Raw genomic sequence first — 9,702 nt, 5'->3', positions numbered from 1 at the left:
TCTGCACGCTACCAAGTGAAGGCCGGGTCGACATAGCCCCAGCGTCACGACAATACCTTACTCAGATAACTAGTGTGGGTCTTCGTTACCGCCCTATGATCGCGCTGAAAACGGCACTCCGGCGGAGAATGAAATGCTCGGGAGTCGTCGCACCGACACGATCAGAATCTGAAAATTTCCTTCTTTCTCACCACAAGAGCACAAGAGCAAAGAGCACAGGCAGCGGCTTTTACCAACGGTGTCCCGGACTAGGGACCCGGACAGCCTTCCCCTAATCTAAGCCAGTGTGGCTTTCAATAAGCGTTTTCATCATCATCATCACCACAGAAACTTTCGTTCTTATATTCTATTCTGCCAACGAAAGCATTTGTCTGTTGCGCGAGTTGCGCTTTCACCAGACAGACCTAGGAATGGTATCTTTGGCGCTATTATCGTCACCGGTCGGGTCTGGAATCTACTTTGGTCGCTTGAGGTGCAGAGGCAATGCAATGCGTGTGATCTGGGCAATGAAGGTGGCGCATTGGCCGAGGATGCGAATTTTTGTTTTTAGAATGTGCTATGTAAGGTCGCATGATTGAGGTAAATTTTGGACCATAACCTCAGGAGTGCGCCCTCTCCAGAACGCGGCCAACGTTTGTGAGCAGCCGTTCTACGATATACGATTCCGCAGGTACCTTTCTTTCGTACGGTATATCCTGGACAAGTAATTGAAAAGAAAAAAAAAAAGCCAAGGATATTGTTTGTGGGTGCAGGTATAGCGAGGCTGTTGCAACACGACATTTGCCTCACCCCCTTGTAGATCGCTTTAGACAACAGCGACGACAATCCTCTGCAGGCGCGAGGTTCCCAGAGCGTGGCTGTTAAAAGATAACCGATTTTAGGACAGGACAACAAAGCTTTGCCGAGAAGGCAATAAAAAATTACTCAACGAAACGCGATCATAATAGAATATGACACTAGCACTGGTAATGCTGTTTGTTTTCTCATTGGAATTTCGCTCACAAAGCCCGCTGGCTCGAACGCTTGTGTTTACACTGAGCTGCGGCGGCACCGGCACGGCTGCAAATCTCCGACTAGGAGGAAAAGGATTAGAGCTTAAGCCGCCATTTAATCCGGACTCGTATGCTCAAGCGTGGTCGCTGTCTGGTTGGTGCAGAGGGAAAGCTTAGCTTCCGTTTTGTAAAAATGAAAATAAAAATAAAAAAGACAAGAATACAAACATACTAAATTGAAGTGTTTCTAACATGGCAGAAAGACAGGCGAATTAATGAACGGTTAATTTCATCGATTATAACCATCACGCTTCTTCCTGCACAGCATTTAGTTTTAATTACTGTTTGTTTTCCCAGCAGCTAGGCGCTCATACTCAAACGTCTTACCCACGCATATTCCTTTTTTATCGCTTTCTTGAAATGACTGCACAGGACTATGACAAACACCAAAGAGCGAAATACAAGCGATTTCGAAAGCACGGCTTTTGCGATCAGTTGTTGCATTCGTACACCTTGCGTAAAAAAATACATATACGCAAACCCAAAGTAGCGCTACCCTGACACCGACACGGCACACGCTAAATCTGGAAGCAAAATGGTGTGCAGTGTCTTGGGTACATGCTCGTTAGCACGTTCAGGAAGCGACTACAACGTTTTCTGAAAACATATATATATATATATATATATATATATATATATATAATATATATATACTATAGGTAAAAATGCTTTACACTGCTTCTTGTCTTCGTATTATTTTTTCGGCAGGAGCCATGCCTTAACATCGACTACCGATTAAAACTAAAACAAGACGCAGTATGAAGCATTTTTGACGTGTGCACACATACAGCAACCAAGTACGTCTGTTTTCGTATGTTATATATATATATATATATATATATATATATATATATATATATATATATATATATATATATATATATATATATATATAGTAAATAGACGTGCTTGGTTGCTAGAGGTTACATACAAGTGAAATATTGCTTCATACTATTTCCAAGTTTATTTGGAGTCGAGGTTTCGGCAGGAGCCCTGCCTTTCTCAAGACTGAGGGTACATGATTCTGATTCTTGTTCTTCTTATAGTGTTGGCAAGAGGTGATACAAACAGAATATGGGCACATACAGGTGAACCAGCTGGGCACGCATAACACACACATACACACGCAGGTGCGGAGAGCAGGCTAGGCTCAAAGGGTCATCCACCCAAGGCACCGGTCGCCGGGAGTCATTTGTATACAATACAGGCAGCCGCGGAAAAATCTCGGGAAAAAAAGAAGAAAAAAGAAAGAAAAGAAAACACAGGTGGGGGAACATGTTTGCTGCAGATGGTGAGAAAATTTTTTTTTCGTTCTCACTAAAAGATGGGAGCGCCAAGCGTGACGGGGGTTTTTGGGAGAAGTGGTCAACTATCAATGGTCAAGGCCTTGGCTTTGAAGATGTTTTCTTTTTCTCTGCTGTACCTGTTATCCTCCATACCCTTGCTCCGACCCGCGGCCCAAGATGAAAAAAAAAAGTTCACGTGAACAAAATCCCAAAGAAACGTTTCAACATTCTAGAACAGAGCGAACGTCTCTTCAATATTTTCACGACTGCTCCCCAGGTTGTCTACAGATGACCGAAAAACATCCGCAACATCCTAGTCCACTCAAAAACAGGTAATAACCTGCGGTTGGGGTGCCGGCCTTGCGGAAAGAGTAAATGCCAGGTGTGCAGGCACATGCAGACATCAAGCTGCGCAACAAGCACAGCGTGAAATATTAAGTGGAGAACAGATGGTAACTTTGATTGCGATGCCTCAAACGTTATATATCTCCTAGAATGCGGTGTATGCCGCATGCAGTATATTGGCCAGACAGCTACCTCTCTACGATTATGGTTTAATAATCACCGTGCTCATGTCCGCTCTCTGCCCAACCTTCCTTTTTCAAAACATATCAACCAGAAACAGCACTCATTCGACTCTGTCAAACTAACAGTTCTTCAGGGGGGATTCAATAATACACGAGAACGGGAGTAGCGTGAGTCATACTTTATTTATAAGTTTAGGACAATTAATACTGGGATAAATGAAAACATTGGGGCGATGTCGTCCTTACGAGCCCTGCAAGTTTAATGCTAAGCACATATATAAATCATTATCACTTGACCCCCTCCGCCTCTTTTTTTTTCCCGCTTCTTTGATACCCTCCACATCCTACTTCTCGTAAAAACCTCCTTCATGCTTGGCGCTCACGTCTTTTGGCGAAAACCTCAAAGTATTTCACCATTCTACTGTCCCACATTTTTTTTCTTCTTTTCTTTCTTTGAGGTTCATCTCTCGTCGCGAGTTGCTTACCCCTCTAAGCAGGCTCGAACTTTACTCGCCGCTGTCAGGTTCTTCTAACCAGCAATGTCCACCTGGTTGTCGTGTCCCTTTTTTTGTCATCTGTTGGGCCGCGAGTCGGAGCAAGGGTGGGGAGGATAACAGGTACAGCAGAGAAAAAGAAAAAATCTTCAAAGCCAAGGCCTTGACCATGGATAGTTGATCACTTCTCCCAAAAACCTCCTTCACGCTTGGCGCTCCCATCTTTTAGTGAGAACGAAAAAAAATTTTCTCACCATATGCAGCAAACACGTTCCCCCACCTGTGTTTTTTGTTCTTTTTTTTCCGAGGTTGTTCCGCGGCTGCCTGCATTGTATACAGATGACTCCCGGCGGCCGGTGCCTTGGGTGAATGACCCTTTGGGCCTAGCCTGCTCTCCGCACCTGTGTGTGTATGTGTGTGTTGTGCGTGCCCAGCTGGTTCACCTGTATGTGCCCATATTCTGTTTGTATCGCCTCTTGCCAACACTATGAGGAGACGAACAAGAATCATATACCCTCAGTCTTGAGAACGGCAGGGCTCCTGCCGAAACATCGACTTCAAATAAACTTGGAAATAGAATGAAGGAATTTTTCACTTGTATATATATATATATATATATATATATATATAGCGTCGTCAGTCTCTTCAGGGAAAAGAGATACGACGAGTTGTAGGTTCCCGAGACATTCGCCGTGGCACAAAGCAGTGGGGTAGTTAAACGGGTTAAAGAGCCAGAGCGCAGAGTAGCCAGCGGAAATAGTGTGTAAAGCATGGGGCAACGGAAGGCACTTTTGCCGCAGAAATGTATGCGCTGGCGTGAAGAGTACAGTTTCATCGCACACAGTCACAAGTGATATTTACAAGCAGGGACGAAAAAGGAGGAATGTCGATGTCTTCGGCGACGAGGGCTTTAGCGAAAAGACTAGAAGGAGCGCTGTCTAACACGGGCTCGGGCAGCGCAGAAAATCCGACTTAAGCGCGAGCACAATCGATTATAGCAGCATGATGCGACAGGAAATCCAACTCTAAAATGACAGCGTGTGAGAAACTTGGCAGCACGACGAACTCAATTATATAAAGGCGAGTTTCGATCACTACTCGAGCGGTGCACGCTGCTAAAGGCTTATTTGCTGAGCGCTGGCCGTCCGCAACGAAAGTCGTGCAATTGGCGTTTTCACTTTTTTTAAAGAGCTACACAGTTTTGCGTCCATAACCGTAACCGCAGCACCAGTGTCAATTAGGGCCATGACGAAACACCTTCGACGAAAACTTCAATGAGATTGACTGACCATAGATGAGGACTTAGAAAGTTCGACGGGATCACAGTTCTCGCCTCAGAAACTGCGGCCTCTAGTTTTCCTCACGTGTAGCATTCGGTCGACGTCGCATCGGAGAGATAACGCGGCGTCGCGGCGACGGTCATGACGGTCGGAGTTGGCTGAGCGGTCTGGTGATAAATGATGGCATGCTGGAGGCTCAGTAGGCGCGGAATATTGAGGCGTCGAAGACCAGTATTCAGAACCTTGGGTAGGTGGTTGTGATATCGGGAGACGGTTACGGCAATAGCGGGAAATATACCCAGCCAGCCCGCAAATTGAACAAATAGGCCGATTGTTTGTCGTGCGCCAGGGATTGCGTGGTCTTGGAGCCGGTCGAAAAGTGTACTGGCGCTTGCACAGGCACTGACGGTAGAGTGCAAGTTGGCGGCCGAGGTCGTGCAACCATTTCGGCGTAAGTCAAAGGACCGGCGACAGGCCTTGGGGTGACATCATCATAGGTCATAGGAGCGGCGACAGGTCTTGAAGCAGCGTCGGCGTAAGTCAGAGGAGCAGCAGCGACAACTGATGGCGGATGTACAGGTGGAAGCGCCTTAGCAACCTGCTCCTGGATAGCCTGCCGCAATGCCGGGGCCAAATGGTGTGACTGCTCTTGAGGGCTAGGAAGCAGGGAGAACTGACGCGCCACCTCTTCACGAATAAATGTTTTAATTTGCAACTGCAACGATGGGTTGCCGGCTGCAGGCGTCAGTACGGCAAGCGATTCAGCCTGTGCTTGGGGCTGACGCGTCAACACCTTCTGCTTGCGCAGCTCCTCAAAGCTCTGGCAGAGCGTGAAGACTTCACTGACTGTACACAAGTCGCGCGCTGATAACATCTGGAAGGCGTCATCGTCAGTACCTATCAAGACGTGTTTGTTTTTTGCAGCCTCTGACATATTCGCTTCCACACGCTTGCACAGGTCGAAGATTTCTTCGATATAACTTGTAAAGCTTTCGCCGACCTGCTGCTTCCGCTCACGCCAGCGCTGCTCGGCGCGCAATTTCCTGACCGCCGGACGACCAAAAACTTTAGCGAGCGTTGTTTTAAATGAAGCCCACGAACGGATGTCGCATTCATGGTAGCGGTACCACAAGTTTGCCTGACCTGTGAGATGAAATATGACACTGTTCAATTTAGTTTTGTCTCCCCATTTATTGTAGAGGCTCACCCGTTCGTAAGAAGTGAGTCAGTCGTCGACATCGTGCTCATCGGTCCCGCTGAAGACAGTCTTGTCCCGCTGGCGAAGGGAGCTACTGCAGATGACAGATGGATCGGCCTGCATGCCTTGATGTTGGACGTCGTCTTGCATGGCAGGTGCAGGAATAATGTTGGTACACAGCTCCAGAACCGACGTTTCTAACCCGCGACTCCACCAAATATAGAATAGAGGTTTATTAGAGGTACTGGGCGATCTGGAAGCCTGTCAGGAACAGTCCACGTACGAGTAGGTCCAGAGCACACACCGATAGCGATGTCGCTGGCCACAGCGCACAGAAGCTTCTTCGTCTTCGAATGTACACCTTTGTCTTTGCAATATATCTATATATATATCTTCTACTTTGTGTATAATTATCTTTCCCCTTAACAGATTACATTACTAATTTCTGTGATTATCCAAGTAAACATTAAAAAAAATACATAAAGTACCATCCCCAACGCTTTCCTTGGCCTCGCCGACTGTTGGCTTCTTTCCTTCATATATATATATATATATATAAGCAGATAAATGAAGGGGAAATGAGGCTGCTCGTTATAATACATGAAGGAAAGAAGCCAACAGTCGGCGAGGCCAAGGAAAGCGTTGGCGATGGTACTTTGTCTTTTTTTAATGTTTACTTGGATAATCACAGAAATTAGTAATGTAATCTGTTTAGAGGAAAGATAATTAAACATAAAGTAGAAGAAAAAACAGCGTGCCGATGGAGGGAACCGAACCCAGGAGCTCCGAATATCGCGTCCGGTGCTCTTCCAACTGAGCTACATCGGCCGCTGTCCCACCTGCTACTTTCTTAGGTATTAATGTAGTCTGTATACGAACCTTTAGAGTGTTCACCAGCGCCACCCTAAACCATAGCGGTGGACATCCACGTCCACCGCTATGATTGGACGTGGAAAAAAAATATATATATAGCATAAGTAAATAGACGGCCTTGGTTGCTAGAGGTTACATACAAGTGAAAAATTGCTTCATACTGTTTCCAAGTTTATTTGTAGTCGACGTTTCGGCAGGAGCCCTGCCTTTCTCAAGACTGAGGGTACATGATTCTTGTGCCCTGAATCATGTACCCTCAGTCTTGAGAAAGGCAGGGCTCCTGCCGAAACGTCGACTACAAATAAACTTGGAAACAGTATGAAGCAATGTTTCACGTGTATATATATATATATATATATATATATATATATATATATATATATATATATATATATATACCGGGTGTCCCAGCTAACTTGAACCAAGGGTTACAAAATAATATATTTAAGGTAAGTCAGTGAAAGTCAGCATCACAAAACATCGGTATTGAATTCTTGAATTCGTTTTGCATCTTTATAAGGTCATTTTGCTCAGCGCCGCAATCAGGGATTTGCCCGTTTCTTTCCCGAGACTCTGTTTTTTTCCCGCGCTGCAATATTGGTTGGACATGCCTTCCCGCGGGGCAAAATGCGGCCATAAAAACACGAGAGAATATAACCTCGCTTCCACTGCTCACTGCTCCAAACTAGCATCATTAAACAGCTTCACCGCGAACGACGCGAAATTCAACGCGCGCGCCATCTGATGATTATTCAGTAAATACACTGAAATGATAATGGCATTTCACAACTCTCTCGTCGTTCGCATCGTTAAGTTGTGATGCAGTGCAACTGTTTTATAAAATATTACTACGCTGCAGTCGCAGGTGAACCCTGACAGATTTTAGACCTTCCTAGTGATGCAATATTGCTAATTCAGCATCTTCCTTTCTTTTTTCTTTTGTAGATCTAAAGGCGCGTTGGCATACCGCGACATAAATGGAATGTAAAATGTAAATGAGGTTACTTTAGCGTTTAGAAGTCGTCGCCGTCGAGCTATTTCAGATGCTGGTTTTATGGTAATTCTGATCAGCCAAAAAAGTTTCTCTGCCCTTTCAAACTACTGCAGTAGGAATATCCCACAAAATGAACAAGACAGAGAAGATATAATGCCAGGAAGGGTGGAGAACAAGATGGGCAAATTATGCTTTAGCGTTCTGGGCTCGGTCGGCTTAGTTTCAGCGGCGTCTTTTTCTTAAAACACCTGCGCGCAAAAGAGTGCGTTTTCCTGTCCTTAATGTTATCAGCTCCCATAAGGGAAGCCGCAGAAAAGAAATCCCTCTATAGCTTCCCTTCACCGCAGAACACATAATGTCCCTCACGCGCAGCTCCCTATTAAAGTCATGCCCACGAGGCGCTAGAAAGCGATAGTCAGGGTTGTTTACCTTTATTTATTTTCTTGCCCAATCTAATCGACCTTTCCATTCTGGACGCGGTGCATCACAGAGACAATCCTCATTTTTGTGGTTCTCACAGACTGGGCGCCGACGCGCCAGGTCCTTTATGCCGTGACACACCACTGCGAATGGAGAAAAACATTACAAAGAACGATTCAACATCTCTTCTATACGTTTCTCCACATTGGCTGCGTAAAAAAAAATCAATTTGTTTGTTCTGCTTTTTGATGTGGTCACAAGCTTAACAAAGAATTCCGCGTACCACACACAAGCTAAAATGATTCAGCGGGCCAGCCTTATAATTGCGTACAATACTGGGAAAAACACTCATTCTATTCTATTCTAAAGTATTCTAAAGTAAAGAGTACGCTTTAAATGGTGATAGTGTACATCAAATACTGCCATTAACAGAGTCTATTCTTTTGTTTTCATTGAATTTACATTTTTTTTATATTTCATTGTTTCAACCGTTAATTTGTTATGCTTTTACCATGCCGTTCGGTGTGCTCAGAGATTTAATCTTTGACAGGGGAATTGTACAAAACTACAACATGATAAAATCGTTTTAATTTCTGTTCGAAATGTACCCTTCTAATAATATTTATTATCAGCTTACTCAAAACCTTCATGATATTAGTATATGTACGTTTTTTGGTACTTGTCAAAGTCGGGTGATTCTGAAGCCGTTGAGCCGAAAAAAACAAAACAAGAACAAACAGGCTTCAATGAACAAAACTCGGGAAATATAAAAACAAATAGCTGCTGATTTTGCCAAAGCAAAATAAGGCGCTAAAGCTGATGTTGTTTTCCGCGACAGTGGGGAAGTTTACGCAAATGCTCCTTTTTTAGAACACCGCCTCTTGCTAACGAAACTCATACAGGCGGTGCTTTTTAGAGGCTCCCATATTACGCCGACTAGCTTAAATGTGATTATATTCTGTGCCGAAGATCCCTGGGTAAAATATTTGCAGCTGTTATTGGGCAGCCCGTTCGTGGGAAGCGTTCCAAGCCTAATCTATATATACTGGAACACTGCCTGTATTCAAGATGACACCTTCCGGCAAGCGCAGGGTCTGAATGGTTACGCCGTTCGTGGCCGCCCGTACCTACATGACCACGCGTCATGCGGAGAGCTTACTGGGTGTAGTACAGCCCCCAACCACCTTCCCTCTATCATTCCTAGCGCCCCACACGAAGGCAACCAAGGGAGCGCGGGGAACGCGTAAAGGGAGATCACGTGATCACGGAATGGGCGGAGCGCAGGTCATGTTGATAGGCGCATATCAAAGCTATATGCTCTCCTGAATGCCACAGCTTCATTTGCGCTGAACGCAAACAGCCAGCGCGATGAAAGAATTCTTTCGATAGTAGTGATTTAGCTCAGTGATCCCCTCTCTATAAGCTGCGAAAACATTGCTAGCAGCTGTAAGTTTGTCTTCGAGCCAAAAGAGCAACACATTCGGGCTGCACGCTCCATGCAAGCCGTTTAAAACTAAAGCGGCATTCTGCATACGTGGAATGACAAAGCTCCTAAAATGAAAAGTCGGAAGGAAAAAA

Source organism: Amblyomma maculatum, chromosome 5 (assembly GCF_055883805.1).
Source record: "Amblyomma maculatum isolate TAMU_Amacu chromosome 5, ASM5588380v1, whole genome shotgun sequence".
Lineage (NCBI taxonomy): Eukaryota > Metazoa > Arthropoda > Arachnida > Ixodida > Ixodidae > Amblyomma > Amblyomma maculatum.
Note: the sequence above shows the minus strand (reverse complement) of the source record.